This window comes from Caloenas nicobarica, chromosome 2 (genome assembly GCF_036013445.1).
Source record: "Caloenas nicobarica isolate bCalNic1 chromosome 2, bCalNic1.hap1, whole genome shotgun sequence".
In the NCBI taxonomy this organism is placed as follows: Eukaryota; Metazoa; Chordata; class Aves; order Columbiformes; family Columbidae; genus Caloenas; species Caloenas nicobarica.
Genome location: NC_088246.1, coordinates 117,361,648 through 117,382,257, shown reverse-complemented (window position 1 = coordinate 117,382,257; position 20,610 = coordinate 117,361,648). Strand labels below are relative to the sequence as shown.

General features: G+C 42.8%; 1 protein-coding gene across 5 annotated transcripts in view; it reads left to right on the top strand.

The window, feature by feature from the left end:
• The window catches only part of KCTD1 (potassium channel tetramerization domain containing 1), a 103,570-nt gene that overhangs the window by 44,810 nt on the left and 38,150 nt on the right, over window positions 1-20,610 (top strand). Inside the window, exon 1 of one of the 5 annotated variants that reach the window (XM_065628267.1) lies at window positions 140-170. The exons of the other annotated variants lie outside the window; for them this stretch is intronic. The gene's annotated coding sequence lies outside the window, so the exon portion shown is untranslated. Of the gene's footprint in view, window positions 1-139; window positions 171-20,610 lie in introns of those variants that run through there. 5 annotated transcript variants of the gene reach the window in all.

Sequence of the window (20,610 nt, the reverse complement as noted above, 5' to 3'; positions counted from 1 at the left end):
CACTTTCTCTTGTATTTTATTTTGGTAATGCTGAAGTGTGTATCTTGCTGATTATCTCTCTTTGAAAATACAGTTTATCTGGAAAAAACCCGCAGACTCTGAAAATGCACACTAATCGGTGACTGGCAAGCTCGGGATTGGAAAAGTAGCTGTTCTTGGAGGCAAAAGAGGTAATGCAAGCCATGTGAGAACTAGGTTCTCTCAAACTGACTGATGTTAGTAGGAATATTATTTCTTCACAGCACAAACACTTCATGTTCTTTAGCAGGGGTGGCAATGCAAATCCCTCAGCCTTTGACTCGGGTTCGTTTGCTCAAGTACCGTTTGAAAATACAACAGGCAGAGTTGGGACTAACATGGTTTCAGTGTCAGACTTAAACTGCTTCAAAACGGGCTTTCTGAAGTTGCTGCCAGTTCAAAGCAGGATGAGTAACACAGTTACGGTGTGATTTTTTTTTTTTTCAAAAGCAGAAACAACTTTAATACCCTATCAGAACTCTGTAGTTTTGCCACCTTCTTGGAGTATTTGACATACTTCTAAAGCAGCCTTATTTCTGGTTTTTTTTTCTCTTTACAAGTCTTTGCAAGTTACCCTTTTTTGGGGAGATTGTAAAATGTACTATTTTAGAAATGCACCTGCATTTGCCAGCTGGTCTCAAAATATTGTGAGGCTTTTTGATATTTCTTAAGTAGGGCCTGGATATGAATGTTTCCACTGAAATTACTATTAGCTACCGGCTGTTCCCTTCACTTTTAGGCATTGAAAAGTATCAAAAGTAAGGAATGCAAAAAAAAAGTGCTCAGGAAAAGCCAGGATCGTTGTAACTAGCAAGTACAAATGTGTCGAAATGGGTATCGAGTTTAAAATGTACAGTGACCCAATGCTAAATGTAGTGTTAATTGAGATGCTAGTGCATGGTACTGCTGTATGGAAGTAGTGCTGCACTACTATGTAAATGGTAAAAGTATCCCCATGGTACAGAGGCGGATAATTCAGCACTTCTTTTTTGAAGTTTACTATGGTAATTCATTAGGAAAGGGTTCCTCACGCCTGTGCTAATGTGGAATTTTAACCAGTCAGTTTTCCTTGGTATGGTATATTCATTTCCAAACTGCTGATAGATATATTCAGGATCATGAATATAATAGTAGGCTAGATTTGCAGTATGGGATAATTATATGGTAGTAATCGTTGCAGTCATGTAAAACATACAATGGACACTTTCAGAAGCTTATGTGTGGTATTTCAATTGTTGCGAGATACCAAAGCATCGGGCCAAATCCATATCTTTCCAGGAAAAGATAAAATAGCTGACAAATAATGTATTTCTTTTTAGATTTCACAAAGGCCCATGTCCAAACTTTTGCTAAAAAAGCAAAACACCCTCGTCCTACTTTTGTGCTTGTGAACTAGCTGATGAATGCTCTAACTCGTTAAAGCGTTTCTGTAAAGTGCTGGACTGATTCCACTGGACAGTTTTGTTGTTTTTTGTTTGTTTGCTTGTTTTTCTACAGGGTTGTGATCTTACCAATGTTAGTTGCTGTAAGATGCTCAGGGGTGGTGATTTTCTGGCATTGTTCTGTAAAGATTTCCAGCGACAGAACCACAGTGACTGCCCAGCCGTCGCAGCAGCGGCACCTTCCCCAGCCTGTGGGGTGGCCCTGTCCTCCCTGCGAGGACGCAGTTTGGGCTGGGCACTGGGATGCTGGGCACTGCTGCTGGCAGCCTGTGGCTCCAGGCTCCTTGGGTCTTCTCAGGCTTTCCTGAAAAAAAATGAAACTAATACTATAAGGAAAAAATGAAATGCCGCCTTTTTTTTTTTTTTCCCCCCCTGCCCTCCTCCCCCCGCCTCTTTGTAAAACCAAAAAGCTCCAAACCCAGCCCCAATCTGAAAAACCTTTTTATTCTATTTAACGTTAATGACAGTGGTCTGAAATAGATGTTACCTCCTTTATCCAAAGGGACTAGTTTTTTCTTAGGAGGGGAGCCGTGCAGAGATGAGCTTAGCAACTTGTCTGGAGGTCAGAAAGCAGGGGTTAAATAACTGTGCTAGCAAGATTTTGAAGGCAGTACATGATAATTTTTTGAGAAGAAAAAGGTCTGGAAATAAGTTGAAATGGAAAATAAAGAGAAGAGGAAAAGCAGGGTGAGAAGATGTTACCGCTCGTTGCAGCACATCAGTGTGGAAACGAGATTAATTTCTGTATACCAGTGTGCTTCTGCTGGATTAGTTTATATGGATTCAAGGGATGGGAGATAATGCTTCTGTTTGGATGGGGGCTAAAATTGGAGTAATAAACTAGAATTTAAAAAAATTCTTTCTCTCCTAATGCTAAATAACAAATGTAGGTGCACTTGGTCAAATCTTGCTTCAGGAAAAGATAGACCCAAAGGGATGGCAAAGCAGAATTGTACTTTTTTTTTTTAAAGTAGAAATCCTAGAGGAAAATGTGAAACAACAGTGAAGTGGGGAAGAAGTCTTGCTTTTTCTCAATTTTAAAGTTAGTTAAAATGAGTATGACTTGATTTTAATACATTGTATTATTGCCTCTTACAGAGTCTAAAATCTAATTTTTTTTTTCCTTAACCTCAAAAAATATGACATTTAAATCAGTGGTTTCCTATAAAGTTTTGTGTCAGAGTGTCAGTTCTTGGGCATATATCTCAAAAGAAATCCACTGTCAGTGCCAAAATGGCCTGTAAGTGTTGTGTTTGTGTTCATGCCTAATGGACAATAAACTAGTTTCCTCAAGCTACTTCAAACACTCCTTGTAAGTGTCCGGATCAGTTTCTCATTCACATCTTATTAAAACTCCACGAGGAAGTTGGGAAAACATTTATTTGATCAAAGCGCTGTATAAACTATTAATCTGCTCCATTACTCTTTAAGCTACTTCATAAAATTCCTGAGAAGAACCCTGGTGGGTTCCTGTTTTCAAAGACAGCTTCGTCCCACCTGGATGCCGAACAGAGAGGGAGCAGCTCCACCGTGTGATGGGAGGGCAGGCGGGAGGCTGCTGGGGTCTAGAGGAGAGGAGGCAGTGGGAGAGCCTTGTTTTCCCGTGTTTATCTGTTGCGCAGTTTCCTAGTGGAATACTAGCATTGTTGAATTATTTCCATGAGTAGCTGTCTGCATCCAAAATGACTTGTGTATGGTAGTCTGTTCTGTGTGTGTTAATGCCTGTATTGTTGTTGCGTAGTCAGTTCATGTTATGTATAGCAACCTTAAATGCCCTAGTGGTACACTCGGTTTTTTTCTCCCCCCCCCTAAGGAAACAGATATAGGATCATAGCTCTGAAAAGTCAGGGATTTCTTGTTGGTTCTGGTGGCAGATGGCTGGATGCTAGCTTTCAGCAAGCCATTCTTGAGAAGAAGTTAAGCTGCTATCATACTGTACTCCACTTTTTTCGTAAATATATTTTAAACTTCTATACAGGCTCTTTTCAGATCTCCCATCAACTTTCTGCCTATGCATCTTATATGTGGGAGATGTCAGATCAGCATTTACAGCATCTGCTTCTTTGCTTTATATATTCAGCTGTATCAGGGTACATGGTTATGCACTTTAGAAGAAACTAATTCAAGGAGAAGCGTTCATGTGATCAGCAATATCTACTTGTTGGCAATGGCAGGGGGATGCTTTGAGCACTGTTGTAAAAGCAGTAGTATTGTGTTTTGGAGAAACTGTCAAATGTGCTGGCTTTGTTGCGACTTACAAATTGAAGCTTTGTGTTTTACTGTGGAAGTACATGAGAAGTGACCACCAAAACATAAAACCTCCCTGGAGCGAGAAGCATTCTGTCTGTGTGCCAGCGGGATGATGTCCTAGAGAGAGGTTGTGCTTCAGGAGGTAGGAGATGGAGGTGTTGGTGCCTCACCTGATTAGAGGCTCCAAGGAGGAGACAGGCTACACGGCTGAGAAAGTTGATAAGAGATGTTAATCTAGTTGCAGCAGCAATCTAGCCCAAAACGGGGGCGGGGAAGAAAGTCCTCATCTGTACAAACGGAAAGTTGTTAGCTGTTCTTAGAGCACGTTTTTTGGTGTGAAAATTAGCAGTCTCGGTCTGGATCCCAGCGGACAAGTGTCCTTGCAGTGGAGGCCATCAGAACTGACACTGACTGTCACTCCAGTTGGCAGCCGGAGTGGTGAGGTGGGGAAATCACTGCCCTCGTCCCCGAGGTGAATTCCTCACCCTCAGGATGGGCTGGTGGCCGGGTGAGGGTGCTGGCTTTGCCAGCGGTGCATTTGCTGGCTGGATGGTCTGCTGGACTGTGAATGTGATGTTACCTAAAAGTAGCGGGCTCCTGTACCAGTTTAGACTAACGGCTAAATTTGTACTCTCCGTGCTTTTCACTAATCATGAAAAATAGCAGTTTGCTTCTCTATCCTCCTCGCTTTACCATCTTCTTCATATAACTGCACTGACTTTTACTGATGGCTTTTTGTGCTTAATCATTTCTTAATGAAGCGGGCAAGTATATTTTTTTTATCCTGCATGGGCTTCTTTTTGTTACTTATTCTTGTTTCCCTCCACTCCATTTCCACTCCAGGCAAAAATTACTTCCAGCTGAGAGGGGCTGGATGCGTGTCATTCCAGAGCAATTGTAAATGACCCTACAGATTCGCTTGGAAAAGGCAGAACATATTTCCCCTTGGTGCACACCCCCTTTTCTCACCTACCATGCATGCAAGAAAGGTCATATGGGGCCAGGCCTGAAGGGTGTCTGTTCCCGTACCTCATCCCCAGATCAGTGACCAAGAGCAGATGTCTGTAGAAGAGAACAGGAATGGGTGAGTAGGTGATGCTTCTCATGCAGGTCTTAAAAAGGTGTTTGCTGCATCCCCCTCTGAGGTGTAAGTGATGTGGCAGAAGGACATTAATTATTAGAGAGCAGATATTAATACAGTCACGTTGGGTCTGTGGGATGGATTGGACCCCTTTTGTATTTTCTTCTCAAACTGTTTTGATGGGAATGTTGATTACAGACAAGGTAAACTTGTTTGTACTTTATTCATTAATAACAAACTATAAACTGCACTGCCTTCCCTCCCCACAGGCAAGGCACTTGAGGAGATGCCAGGCAATTAAAGTACTTAAGACAGTAATTACAGTCAAATATACAACAAAAATAAAATCACTGCACATGATTTTTTCTTATGCTTGGTTTTGTTCTCTGCATTTATTAAACCACAATTCTTGCCTCATGATTGAACAGGAATCTCTCAGCTGGTAATACCAAAGTGTGTAACAAGTTTGCTTCGGTTCAGCTGGGTGTTTTAATAACATCTTTGATCTCACTATTGAATTCTTCACAGCTCTGAAACTGCTGCTTTTTAGATGGATCTTGGTATATAAAGCTGGTGCACGTCTGAGTCTTAGTACTGATTAGCAGGGAAGTGATACCAGTGATCTCTCGAAACTTTTCCTTTCTTGCTTTTCTTGCTAGTTTTCTTATTGTACCAAGAGTAGCATCTCTCTGATTGCTGTGATGCTTAGGAGGGGGAAGACTGAATTAGGCTGAGGTATTCAGTTAATAGTTGGCTATGGTTGGCTTCAAATATTTAAGTAGTTAAATTCGGCCAATGCATTTTAAACTTCAGAAAAGTGACCACAAACTTGACTTATTGTGGACCTATTTAATGAGTTTGTGTCCTGCAGTATAAACTTCTGCATATTTTTAAGTGAAATTCTTAGTGACTTCAGTATTCCAGATAAAGTACACTTTAAAAAGACAAAAACTTAGCCGTAATGAGATCCAGCTGGTGTACGTAAACCTTTCACATTACATTACATAATTAAGTTGGTAAGTAATGTATGGGGAAAAGTTCTTGTTGCTTATTCTTTTGTGCTGGAGTTTTACAAGGCTATATAAATACTGTAAGTATTTAATGGGGGAAATGCAGGATTAAAAGCAAACAGCAGATGATATATAGTACAAAAATGTCATAAACCAAATGTGTAATATTACCTTTTTGGTATTTAATATTAAATGACTGAAACTCGACAGTGTTCTGAATGTCACCTATGTTAAAATAGCTCTCATAAGAACAATTTCCAATGATTGGTTTGATTAATGTGACTAGTTATGCTAGATGATATCAGAGCGTGGATTCCTTCTGACTAATGTTTTGACTGGTCTTTTTGTTCAGCAAAATCTACATCGCTGTGGTATTTAAAGCAGGTTACGGGCTCATGGACTCCTTACCATAACTTAACCTGTTCTCCTTTTAACAAACTGTAATTACAGAAACATAAACTACATCTTCATTTACTTTGACAGCAGAGCAGGGGAGAGGAATGCGGGAAGGCATTCTTTGTGCCACCATCAATTTAGTTGCCTACCTTGCAGTTTTTTCATAAACATCCTAGAAAGCTCCTGAAAACACCGACTGTGAAATGTGCCAAAAAATGGTTAAAATGCAAGACTCCATGCTCTGACAGACAAGCCCTGGCAAATCTTAGCTTGATGCTACTGCCCTCGGCTGCCCTCCTGCTTTGCAGGCTTTTGCTCCCTTGCAGAGTCAGCAAAAGGTACCGTGTGCTTGCACTTCAGCAGCTACAGCAAACCTTGGTCAAGGGATTATTATTTCTTGGGTGCTGTCATCGTCACCAGCAATTCGAGTTGCCGTGTTGGGTCTGTGAACTGGAACACGGGAGCCATGGGCATGTGGTCTGTTTTGCCAGCTCTGCTCCCGGGATGGTAGCCTTGGGGAGAGGAGAGGTTAAAAGAGAGTAGTCCTAAATTGCGTAGCTATTTGCTGCATGATGGTGATTCTGAGCCCTCAGCTGTCCTCATTTAAAGGGAATGGTCAGGCAGGTATCACAATGTATTTAAAGCTTAGACAGTTGTTCTTGTGAAGAGTGTAATTTACAATAATTGCTGCTTCTAATAATGAAGCAATCTATTTGAGATGTCTCAATGCCCACTAAACAGTTAAAATGACAGCTTAATTTCCAGATGCTGTTACCAATGTAGGTATATTGACCTCAAGCTGTTCAGGAGGGATATTGTGGGGCGATTTCCCTAGCAAAGGTATGTTATGCGTAGGCTCCCTTCTACAGAAGGGAAACTGAATTTTGAACTAGAAATAAACTTTCACTTGCCTGAGATTTATTCAATAAGAGGTGAAAGGAGCATTCAGAATGTAAGTGAATAACAAATATCTTTTGGTTTTGTGGGTTTGTAAGTTCCCATAAATCAGTCAGCAAGTTCCCAGTCATGACAACCACATGTCCCATGCTCTGACATTGCATCTACCGCAAAACTCAAGTGAAGGGTGCAATCAACCCCTAATAAGAGTGGCAAGCCAAACGAATGGCATTAAAACAAAACAGGGTGCTGTCTTGCAGATTTCTGACCTAATTTTTTGCAAGCTGTCAGTGCACTGACAGACTCTTCAAATTGCCCTCCCTTTCCTCTGCGTGTCCCTACCTTGCCCCTTGCTACTTGGTAAAACAGCAAGCAAAAAATCCGTTATGGGACTTTGCGGAGGAGGAAGTAGGCTGAGAACCTTTAATGGCTTGTTCATAAGTATTTGACATGGCTCGGTATTTTGTGATCCTCGTTTTTAAGGAAACGCATTAGTGAGCGTTTATTGTGAGATATGGGGAAGAAATATGCTGAAAGTCGAGTAGTGATGATGAGTGATTCTCGTATTTTCCTCTCTCAGCGCCAAGGGGCTGAGGTCTCCACTGCTCCTGCTGAAGCCAGTACGAGGAGCAGGGCCGCACTGCTGGGCCACTGGCCCGTCTCAGGGTTTCCAGCAAGGGCGAGCTCTGGATACTCAGCCTGGTGCCGCGCAAATGTCCTGGATTAAGAAACAAAGATAGATTGGATCTCTTGGCAGGGCTGTGCTTCTCCACAGCTTCTTGTTGCGTCCCGGACTTGTGAATAGCCACCGGAGCTGCCGAAGCGGTGGGACCGGTGGTTGGAGGTGCTGATAGAGGTGTCTGTGAGCACCCAGCACCTCGTGAGCTCCTACCGTGTGCAGTGGCCATGCTGGGAGCGAGGCGTGAGCTTGCTTCGGCCTCGGAATGGCCAGTTCCAGTGCTCTGCTGGCCTCCAGCCGAACGCTGGCCCAAACAGGCCCTGCCTGGCCTGAGATCCGGTGGGATCACGGTGCAGCAGGAATAACAGGCGCTTTGTTCTCCGTCGTAGATACACTCCGACTAAACTCAGTAGTCGCGAGGCCAGGTTTGCTGCTGTGCTCTCGCCGTTTTGAATTGCACAACAGCACAAACGCCCAGAGAGCGAGCGAATTTGATCCGTGTTTCCTAAGGATTGTGAAATCTGCCTTCTGTATAAATTTGCTGGCTGAATTTAAGCGTGATTTATAAAAGGGACCTGTGCTCTTATAGTAACCATGATTTCCCTTTCTGTGTAGCTGCGAGACGAATGTTCTTAGTCTGCAAGGTAACTTTTTCAGTGTGCTGTCCTTAACATGGTTTTGGGTCATCTTTCCTGCTGCACGCTTACTTATTAAAGCTATTTAACTGAGATGCAAAAGAAAAATACCGTTTCTTCAGCATTGGACGTAATGCTGTCTTACAATAAATGTAGAACAGGGAAGGCATTTGTTTTGCGCTGTTCAGAAGCTTTCTAAAATCGTCTGAAGTGTGCTGTGGTTCTTATTTTTGGTCTGTTTCCTAGGTCTGCTGTTGAAAGTAGACTTTCTCCTGCTAATCTGCTGCCTGAAATACTCTTTGTTCAGGAAAGCAAGTCTCTTTCTGTTGTAATCAGGGCTAGGAATTCAGCTGCAGGGTCACTCTTGGTGCTGTAGAGTTCACTGACCATGTTTTGCTTCTGGCAGTCCTAGTTTTGGCCCCTTTACACAGATCAATGCCAGGCTAACCCCATTTATTGCTACTACTGAATCAAACTCTGCTTCTCCTATTTAATTTAGCTCAAAATAGATGTAATGCAAACAAGCATCAGCATGGCAAAAGGGCCAGAGGAAGGAGAGGAAGAAAAAAGGCACTCAGGGTTTTTGTGAATTAAAGATATCAAATGGTGCCAGGCTTTGGATGGGAGGAATTAGTTTGCAGTCTGTCATTAGGCCCTTTATAAAAATCAATTGTCATCATCGATTGTAATTTGCACGTGAGTATTACAGTTATTATGGTTGTCTTCAGTTCCCTTTTTGTATTTAAAACCATTTCTAAGGTAACTGCTACTGCTTAAGGTCAGCCATGTGTTCACATTTCTTCTGGGTTTTGTAGTCCCAAGGATGAATCTCCTGGTTTGCTTCATTTTGCCCCAACTAGGTGAACCTCCATCCTTATTGCTAGATGCCTTCCATGAGCTCCCACAGATTCAGCTTCCTAGAAACTCCCAGACTTGCTTGTGGTCAAGAGACGTTGCTCTTGGCAGGAATATATTATTCTCGGTGAAGCTACTTGGTGCTGAGCACTTCATAAGGCTCGTCAAGGGGAGGTGGGTTAAGAGGTTTTGTTAAAGCAAGTGTGCGGCAGGTTAGACTCCTGTGGCTATCAAAGCCCATGGCTGCAATGTATTTTTTTTTTTTTTTCTGTGACTGTGGCACACCTCAATATGAGAAAACATTGGGATCCTCAGGACCTTACTTGAAGTGTAAATGATGGGACGTTTATGGCGTGGTTGGCATCCAGACACTGTTCCCGGCCAGGGCTGGAGTTACGAATTCCACTCGCCACACCTCATTCCACACTGCTTGGCAAATATGTGGAATAAGGCACATACGTACTCTCGCCAGTTGTTGTCTTCTGGATTGAAGCTCTGTTCGCTGTGCAAAGTGGTGCAGGTGGAAATCATAAGATTCAGTGTTTCTGCTGAAAAACAAAAGAATCTTGCCACACACCCTTTCACTCCCTCCTCCCCCAGAAAAACCTCTCCCCAAACTAATCCCCTGTGGTTCTTCAGGGTGATGGTCAGCCGAAATCAAACACTCAGTCAAGCACATCTCTAATGGGACAGAAAATGGCTGCCGTGAGACAAATCTGTAATTTAGGAACTGTTGCTGCATTTCTGTCACCCTCTACTAGATGATCACCCAAGACCCCTGGAACCTTGCCTGTTTGTTTCAAATGCTCTTTTATTTCTGACATTACAGTTCATCTGTTCCTGAAGGCAAGATTTTCGAGTATTTATTCCAGAGGGGAGACGAAAGACTGTCAACTTAAATGTGTGGGGTGGGGTTTTTTTGATTGGGATTTTTTTGTGTGCAGTGTTTTGTTTGTTTGTTTTTAACTTCATCACTCTCTTCCCTCCTCTTACTGATTAAATGCCTCCTCCTTCTTCTGCCTGCCCTTGTCTTTTTCTTGCAGGGCTTTGTTGTTCCAACAGGGGATGCTTCGGTTCCTCACTCCCAACACGTGCTTTGTGTTTCTGCCTCTTTTCCTTGCCTCTTGCAGGAACAGCGATGCTTTGGTACTTCAGCCTCTCTGCTTTCCTCCCTTTCCATGCTGAGGAGGGAGCTGGTGGTTTCCTGCACCACTCCTCCGGGCAGGAGGCAAGCATCACATAAGATATAAGCTGCAAGGCCTTCCTGATGTTTCCCTCAAACGTGCCTAGTTCCAGATAAAATCTTTTGCAGATTGTCTTCCAGACTTTATCTGGAATTAGTCTTTTAAAGATGTGTCTTTAAAGATGTGTCACTGTGTGTGACTATCCCCTTATCTGCCCACTTACCTGTTGAGTCCTCCCCTTGTGATCATTTCTTCCACTTTTCAGGTCTCTATTGAAATGTAGTGGGGTTTTGGCATGCATTTAAAAAAATTATTATTTCATCGTAGTTGATGGTTGTCTCTGACACCTTCTCCTACTTTTCATACTCAAACTAGCCTTTTAAAGTTGTTTTTTGGTTATGTGTTTGAATTTTTTGGGGTTTTGTTTGTTTGTTGTTTTGATTTTTTTAAGATACTTCCAGATCTTGTAGTCTTTCTTGATCCTTCGTTCAAGTTGTTTTTTCTCTATTGCAGAAGCCACGTATAGTTCAGAGTTGTCAGTTTGGACCTATAGAGGATGTTTCCCCTTATCAACATGATCTTAGTGGTTATCACCACTCAAGACATATCTTTCCCCCATCCCAACATAAGTACTCTTCAAGTATTATTTTGAATGAGAATAACTTCACATATAGGTTACTGCCTCATCAGTAGAGTCCCATTACAGAACAGTCTACCAGAAGAGAAATTTCATACTTACATACTTAGCCCATGGTGGTTGATCCAGCTGTGGCAAGTGATAGTGTGTGTCTTAAGTTGTCTCACTTAACTTCTCTATGTTTTAAAAATAACTGCTTAGCTTTCATTTTCTTGGTGGAGGTGCTGGTTGCCTTTTTAATTTTGAGCTGTCCCTCAGATTTATCAAATTATGTGATTCTTCTCTGGTGCTGGTTTCTGTGTCATAACACAGCAGCGTGTCCTATCAGTTTATATTAATGTGTATTTATTTATTGCTTTTCAGTTTTATTAAAATGTGCATTGTATGTTGGAGGCAATAAAAGCCAATAGCTGGAGAAAGTGAGAGGGCATTTCTTGTTGGTTGATAGACATAGTATTTACTGCTTCTTTAAACATTTTCAGATCCTTTTGTTGTCCAAGCGCTGGTGCCTTATGTGTTGGTAATGACCAGAGAAGCACAAAAGCAGACTTAGAAGCAGGCCGTGCAATCCAGAGAAATGTATAGTGTATAAGATTTCAATATCCTAAGGTTATGTGCATGGTCTGTTGTGATCTCAGGTCAAGTAAAAGGCTTTTAATATAAAATTAAGAGTTTGCTGAGCTAGTTAGCAGAGGTCATTCTGTCTACAACTAGGTAGTGGAGGTTAGCAGGGGCAATGATGACTTCTGTTAGCATATAGCACATGGTTATAGAGATTTGGGGTTAATTTATCCTTGTGGTCCAAAGTTAGCTGCCAAATGAATGTTTTTATCATACAAGCTACAATGACTACTTGGAAAAATCCCTACAGTCTAAAACCAATAATAATCAAAATTCTATTTCTTAGCCTTGGATCCTAAATTATCTTTTACACATAATGGAATCAAATGAACCAAATCTAAAATATGCTTTGTTCATATGCCGTATTGTCATTGTCTTACCAAGCACTCTTCCTGCTTTCCAGAGAAAACTCCTGTGTTCTCCTTTCCTCAAATCCTGCCCCATACACCAACCAAAAGAAATTACTGCTTGACCCTCATAGTCTTATGCCCACCGTTCCTTTTCTCCCTTTGTCCCTAAATGCTTTCCCAGCATTTAAGAAAACTTCAAACACCAGAAAAGAGGTAAAACCAACTAAAAACCTTCATGCACTACTGCATTGAAGAAGCGTTTTGAATTTAACCACAGCTGTATTTAGCCTGTTTTGGGACATCAGCCCCTTTGTACCAACCACCAAAAAGCATACCTACTCCTCTGAGGGATTTAATATCCAAAGATGGACAGATTTTAGTATGAGGCGGAGGCAGAGAAGTATCTGGGTCACTGATGGTTTTCAGTTCAGGTCCCATGTGCCACGTGCATAGCCTATTTTGGGAGCTCTGGGAAGGCCCCCGTCACTGCGTGCTGCCTTATACACGTATTTTTAGCGGGAGGCTGTTTCCTGTCTGGGAGCACCTAGGTGATATTGTGCCACCTGTCCTGAGGTGTTAAGTAACCCACGTGCGTTTTGAAATAACATGATAATATGATTTCCATCATGATAGTGTTTGGGCTTTTTCATTCTCCTGCTTGTTATGAAATCTGTAGGCTGATAATTTTAATGGGAGTTATAGAGGAGAGTAAAAAGTCCCAGCCAGCCCTGGAAATGCATGGAATCATTGTAGAGCTGAGTAAATGCTCTCTATTGCAGTCCAACTTAACAAGGACTCCCAAAAATCTTCTTGTTTCAGTAAGTTCAGCTTTTATCCTTTCCTTGCACTGTCCTCCCTCTTGGCAGTGTCTGACTGGTGGGGTTTCAGTAGATTATCTTTTTTAAGAGATGGGATCATTGCTTTGCTAAGTTCAGCTTCAGAGACCTGCTGGGAGGGGAGGTGGACAGGAGAGAGGAGGAAAACCCAGCAATGACACAGGACTCCTAAAAGTTGGTCCTTTTTGCTCATAGGGTTGTGTTGCATCGATACTGAAGCGAGGAATGTATAATTCAAGATTACAATTCCACACCGTATTTCGAATTATCTACCAGCCTGAACTGTAACTGTCAAAATTGCAGTTCTGTTTACATCTTCATCGTAAATTAGATAATTATGAATGTATGGCTTTAAAGCCCTTCTGTGCCTTTTTTTCTGCAGTGAGGTTATAGATGAAGCTATCTATCTGTTTTATTGTCTAGTCTCGTAATTACTAAGTAGATGCAATGTCTTCAAAATTACGATTGTCTGAGAATATTTTATTATTGGTAGCTGCAAGAAACATCTGGAGAGTGCTTAGAGCTCTTGTGTGTTCAAGCGTTTCAAACACATGGTTTTACTGGATCCATATGATTTGTCCCTTTCCTTTTTCCTCTTCATGTGGCAGGAAGAGTTAATAGAGGCTTTTTGTGGATTTCTTAATTCTGTTAAGGTGATTCCAGATATTAAATTGTTCAGATGGTCCAAAGGTGGGTTTTTGCTGTTTTCATGTTCAGTCTGAAGTAGATAATGTTCTATTGGTATGTCCAAACCCACATCTTTTCTAGATGGGTCCATATTATCTCTTTCTGCTCCTAGGCAAATTAATAAACTAAATTTTAAAAGTGCAGAGGAAAGCAGACAGCTGGCTGATTCAACGGGAGAGGCTATGTTTTTCATCACCACCCTTTCAAAGCCTCTCTGAATCAAAAGAACCATTGGATTGCAAAGGCAAGACCTATGCCACACCAGAAGCTCCTAGTTCAGCAATTTTCCCAGGGTAAAATTATACCTTGTGTTTCCTCAGCACAGGCTGTAACTGGCAGCGTTCCTTCTACTTCTAAGGGTGAAATTGCTTGGGGGTGAACAGACATCTAATGTGCCTCTGGAAGTTTTACAATGGGTGTTAACCTGCCTTTGTGGAGAGGTAGATGTTCTTCTGGAACATACCCAAGGGCAGGTGCTATTCAAACTGGAGTGTAAATTAACTTCAAATAAGGCAGTACGGGCTAATTTTTGTTCAGTTTGTGAGTCAAATCTAAAGCAGAAAAACCCATTTCTCAAATTCTGACAGTTTATTATGATCTTCCATTTATCCCACTGAAGTCTGCATTTTTATGGGTCTTTAAACTCTTCAGATATAACTGCAATTCAAGATGTTAATCTTTATTCATGTATTACTGATAGTATCTTAACTTGCAAACAAAACAGACAGATTTTAGCAATGCTTAGTTTTTGGTGTTGCTTCTCACCAGAAGATTATTGGACAAATTGCAAACTCGGTCTGAGAAGAATGTAACCAGTTGGTTTCTTTCCCACTCAAATTTTGACACCATCTTTAAGGATTTGTTTAACTTTGCATTCAAATGTACCAGCATGGTTCTGGCAAACAGAAGTCCTTTCCATCTAAACGCAGGAGGGAGTGTGTTTTGTTGTTTGGTTTGTTTGTGGGTTGTTTTTTGTCCTTTTCTTATGCAAATACTCTTAAAAAATATGCACAGAGTGCCTGCTAGAAGTGGATAAAAGGCAACGACAGTTGAGCGAGAAGTCTGACTAAAAATTACGTTATTAATGTAGGTCAACCTACGAGGCAGCCACCTGGGAACAGCTGGCAGATGGATTCCAGTGTTCAGAGCTCCCATATCCCCTCCAATGTCCGTCCCTTGTCCAAACCCCGTGTACATGCACGGGGTGGGGGTGGTTGTTCCACGTCTGTCTTCAGTGGTGCAGGAGATGATCTAGGAGATGCTTCGTCCCTCATGGCAGCAGCAGGAGCTCTTGGCTGCTCCATGCTGGGCTGTTCCCAGGGACTGGGGAGAGCTGCCCGAGTGGCTGCCTCTTTCAGGGAGGAGATATGGACACTGGATGGAGTACGTTGGGATGTTATCTGCAAAGGCACTGGCAGGCTACGCCTCTTGCAGCAGGGATGAAGTGGTCCGAGGTATTTGGATCAATGCTGCTCGCTGGAATGAATGGCGCCTTGTGTGGAGGAGAACTGGTCTGTAGTCTCTGCCCTTTGCCAAAAGGTGAAACTCCCTTTGTGTGCTTGCTTTCCTGTGAAGTACAAGTAAATTCGCATTGTCTCTGCTACCTGAGGTTTGATGGAAGTAAGAGAAGAAAAGCGACCTATTTTCCAGGTTTAAAGGAAAGTAAATGAAACTGGCCTCAGGGCAGCAGAAGCAGAGACTTCAGTATCAGCTGTAGTGTTGTGGGCAGGGCTGCCAGGCTGCTAAAGGCTCTGCAGACTTGGCAGCCTCTTTCCCAGGGAGTGCACATCTTTTTAATACCATTGGGATGGGTTACTTTTTTGTTTGTTTTGGGAGTTGGTTGGTTGGTTGTTTTAAAGTGTCCAGGGTGACTGCAGCCTTCCTCTGCTGAGACTGAGTGATCTGTTGGCACTTACTGACTTGGAATAGTTTGTGCAGTATCTGGTACGATCCCTCTTTGCCTGTGAGCATAAAGAAGGCTGAGTGAAGATCACTGAGGTGCCTCGCTATGCACCTTGTGAAGTATTTCGGCTTGGGCATCTCTATTTAGAGAAGGCTCAGGACGGGGAATTATGCTTCCTTTTGGTCACTCCTAAATCAATTTTATTGCTAGTTTGAGTAGAAGTTGTTGCAGAACAGACAAGCTCCTTGTGGAGCAAGTGGCTTGAAATACCAGGTATCCAGTTTGCTTCTCTCACAGGATGCCATTAGAAGCAGAACAGCAGGTCTATTGACCTTTGGTCAGATGTCCTCCTGTGTCTAAACACTGCATCCTCTGGCATGGTTAGGGGGTGTTTTTGCCTGCTGCATCCCGGGGTAAACACCCTGTGATTATACAATGTCAGGTGGGCAATGGTGCACTGTGCAGTAATTGAGAGCAGCTTTCAAATCCGGTTTTGCTTGTAAATTAAATTGCTGCTTTTCCTGAGTAAGAATCAAATCAGCAGCATGTCTGAAGACCGTAGAAGTCATCTACTTCCATTATGAAAGCAAAAGTGGCTAGTAGAAGCGCATGTGTCTGGGGTAGTGAATCTGGGCTGGACCCCCAAGTTATATGTGGAACTTTTGTCAACAGTGTAGTGGGTTGGATATATGCAGAAGATGCTGCTTGTGTTACGGGCTTAAGTCCTGTGTCAGCCACATTTACCACTTGCTTGACCAAAGCGTAGAGGGTGTGCACAGCAAGAAATGGGCAGGTAGTGCAGAAGAATGTAATAAATGAAAACACTTGGGCTAGCCTCAGCAGTGCTTACCTAAACAAGCAAGGGGCTGAGTTAATCTTTCATAAAGAGTATGAATTTATAGAATATCTTGAGGGAGGTATTAAACTTTTAAACTTTTGTCTGTAGTTTCAAGGCTTAGGGGAATCTTCAGAGAAGTTTATAAGCACTTGAGAAGATATATCCTGTCTCTGTAAACTTGACCTTTACTAGATTTTGGACTTGCCTTTACTGCAGTACTGGTATAAGCACATTTGACTCCTGCACTTATCCCGGAATCCTTTTTCTCCACTTAATTAGAGATGTTTCATAAGCTCTCAGTGGCCAGTTCCTGATGAAGGTGTGATTAGAGCCATTCTGCTGAAGTTAGTTGTGTGCTTCAGGCTCGGTCGCTGGGCACTGGGATTCTTAGAGTGACTTTGAGCTCTTGTCCAAGGGCATTTTTAACTGTCCTGAGTCTCCAGGGAGGCAGCTCTCCATCCGGCACAAACATCTCGCCCCTCGCCTTGCATTTGGTTCTCTGCACCTGTGGCATTTATTCTAGGTCCTGATCAGCTCCGAAATCCCTGGAAGACTCGTTTTACCAAGGAAAGGCAATCACAATCTCCCCAGCACTTACATGCTCAGCATTGCCGGCATCTCGAGGAGGAGGCTTTGAGCTCTGAGCAGCCTGCGTGCGGGATGTGCAGCAACGGAGCTTCGTCTCGAGGGGCAGGATCGGTGCTCTACCCCGGGGCCAGTGCCTCTGGGACGAGGAGGATGTAGCACTTAAAACTGTCCTGTCAGGTAAGTGCTCCAATTAACAATGTTGCAGCCACCCTGGTGCCACAGGAGGTCCATCATCGCCTTTGTAGTCTTAATCTGTATTTGTGCTATTGCAGGATACAGAAGACAGTCTAACACAGTTTGAAAATCTGTCCTGGCATCTCCAGGGGAGGGTTTGAGCCAAGGCTTTGTTTCATTGTGGCCTATACCTTACGCCCTGGCTATGATGGACCCCTCTGAGTATCTCTGTCCTCTCCCTTGGGAAGCCTTCTGGCATCCACCTTTCTAAAATGCAATGCTGCTTGTATTTCTGCAAATAATACTGAGTGCTGCAAACATGGCACTGCCAGTGGGGAGGAGTGAGAAGCTGCTTGGTATAGCAGTACATCTTCTGCTGTGCTTGGATGCTTCAGCATCTCGAGAAAGCCTTCCTGACTTCTCAAGCTCTCCATTGTATTTGACTCTTGTACAGGAAAATTTGACCTTCTGTCACATGTTGACAGACATTCAGGATATAAAATGAGACTTTTCCTCCAGACGTCTAAAATAATAATTCTGGTAATACTGCTGAGTCTTAGGGGACCTGGTATCTCTGCTTACAGTGGCATTAAATTGCAGCTGATAGTGTTTTGGGTCTGTTTCTCATGCAGCACTCAAACACAATTGTTTTAGAGTTTTGCGTTATAAACATAATTCGTAAAGTTCAGAGTCAGCAATCCTAAAGCTCACATCTGTGAGGGAAAGAGCAATCGGATTATATTGATGAAAGGCAAAACATGACAGTGCAATTGGCATATTTTTGGTGGGGGAAATGATGCACTATTTCTTTGTTTTGCAGGCCCAGTAACACCAGTACAGTCCAACCATCTCCTCAGACAGCTACACAGTTGGTGTTAAGGGTGAAGAAGGAGAAGAAATGGCATGGATGTGCTCAGGTGTAAAGACTTTTTTGCCAAAGATCTGCGCAATGTTTTTGTGCTTATGGGCTCTTCAGAGCAAAGGTGAAGAGAAGGCACCACAATGGCATGCACACCTTAAGAGACTGAAATGCAGCTTGCAAGCTCCGTGCTCTGCATGTGGTCATCTTTGACCACCTTGCAGGGCTCTGTCTGAGGGGTCAGCACAACCTGGTGACATCTGTGGATGCAGCGTACCACTGCCATAGCCAGAGAGTTTGGTGTCAGGACGTCGCCAGCCCACAGAGATGCCCAGGCTCAGGCTTTCCCGTTCCAGCAGAGACGAGTACCTGGGCTTCCTGGACATGTAGCTCTGTATCTCTGCCTGCTTGCTACACCTTCCAAAAGTGCTGTTTGTACTGATACTGTTTATATTGAATAAATGCTTTCTCCAGCCTCTTCGTTGTGGTGACTGTTTTTGCTGAATTGAAAAAAAGCGGGGGGTACTTGTTTAAACATTGTGGTGAGACACGATCATGATTAATTTTTTTTTAACCTTTAATGAAATGTTTGTTTTGAAAAAGTGCGTCCTCCAAGTGGGGACACTTGAACAGGAGCCAAATCTGAGAGGTGTCTTAATGTTCCTGGTTAGGATGAGGGACTTAAACTGTGCTTTGCCACATCCCACAGGCACCCCTAAGCATCAGCCTGCTGTTTATTTTGGAGTTGGGTACATAGCTGTCTATGACACTTGAGTGATTTCTGCTTTGTACTGAAAGAAAAGGGATTTGTGTCTCCAGCTTCTAAAGTCTGTTCACTGTTTCGGATCATTCTCCATACAGTTCATGTGTTCAGAGGAGACTTTTCTGCCAGAGATGGCTGATGTGGGTGTGCTGACTGGTGTTGCCAGCTGTTCCTGGGCACCAAGCTTTTGAGAGGAGCAACACCTCCCTCGTGGCTTGCTGTTGTGAAGAAAAAAAACCCAAAGAGATAATGAATACAGGCAGATTTGATGCTTTAGAATAAACTACTGTATGATTATACTTTCTAATGTCTAGACTAGATAAGGCAAGTTTGTCCTCACCTCCCTCCAAAAAATCCAAGAGAGTTTGAAATATATAGCTTTGAGTTTCTCTGCAGTGCTAGTTGCTTGGGCTGTGACAGGGAGCATCTGGTAATTTTAGAATTTGATACAAAGGCTAGAGGTACACTACATTGAGAAGCATGCATACATTCCTGCTTAAGCTGGGCTGGCTCACAGGGAATATATTTGCTACAATAACCCTAGCCAGCAGTGCCTTGACCTGCAACCTAAAATGATCCCCACAGTCCTGAGTCAAGTGGATGTTTTGTGCTTGAATGTCAGTCCTCCAGTAAGTGAGCTTGGCTTGACTTGTAGTAGTATAGTTTTTGTCAAGGTTTCTGGCTCAGGAAGGGAACTGGAATGACTTTACTCAAGACCACAGGGTGTAAATAACGCTTCTGAAACCACTGCTCATCATAGCAGCCAAAAATGAGCAAACATTTTGAGGGGAGGAGGAAGCCTCCTATCTCTTTGATTTTTTGTACACTTAGCAGCATGTTGTAATAACTCACATTCTTCAGATATCTCTTATTTCCTCCACTTGCTACCAGAAGATTGACATGGTTCCTGTGTTGTTCTTTGGTAGACCAATTGTATGGGTGCACAGCTCAGCCATACAGCTATTGTGTTTTTTCAGCCCAGATGTAAATTCTTATTCTTTAGCAATATACTTGAATGGAGTTGGGGAGAAGGTGGTATAGAAGAAAAAGGCAGGGAGGAGAACAGATCTGAAAGCTGTCCCCTGTGATCCTCAGTCTCCTTTGGTAGGAAGACTTCTAAGTCCTACAGTCTTTTGTAATCCCAGGGAGGAGGAGTTCAGACAGGGCTGCTTTTTCTTCTGTTGAGCCTAAGGGAAGGTTTGCCTAGGGCAGAAAATGAGAAGCAGGTTCAGATGTACTCAAAAGACCTGACATACCAACTGCTTGTTGAAAGACTCCAAATATCAGCAAGAAAGTGGAGAAGCCCCAAGCTGTTTAGAGCTGGAGCACCAAAATGCTCTAGTAGAGCAGTGTGTTTGTGTGCTGAACCAAAACTGAAATGTTTTGTAAGATATAAATGTCTTTAACTTGACTAGCACATAGATTTTAGCACTTTTGAGTACATAGTTTCAGTAATAAATTTATTCTGATTTGAAATCAGAACTTGTTCTTTTGAAAAGTTGTTGGGGGAAGAAACCTTTAAGTATTAATGACAAATGTCTCACAGGGTATTTCAAGTATTTTGGTCCATGGGAAGCATTGTAAAACCTGGGATTTCCTGTGCTTAATTTTTTGTAGAGTGAATATTCAAATAATTGGCAGGAAAAGGTACGAGGTGACAAACAGGCTGTTGACAGATCAGACAGGTTGCTGCCCATCCAGGCTGCACAGCCTCTCGCCGTGCGCTGTGTCCCACTCGTGGTTAAAGTCAGGGCAGTTCCTGAGGCAGACTACAACCTCTGTGACGTCCCCTGTGGGAACAGCCATGGCTGAGCTATAAACCCTGCCAGGGTGCAGGTCTCACCTGCCTGACACCAAGCACACCAAGGAAGGCTTCCAAAGAGCTTTGTGATCCTTCTTGCCATCAG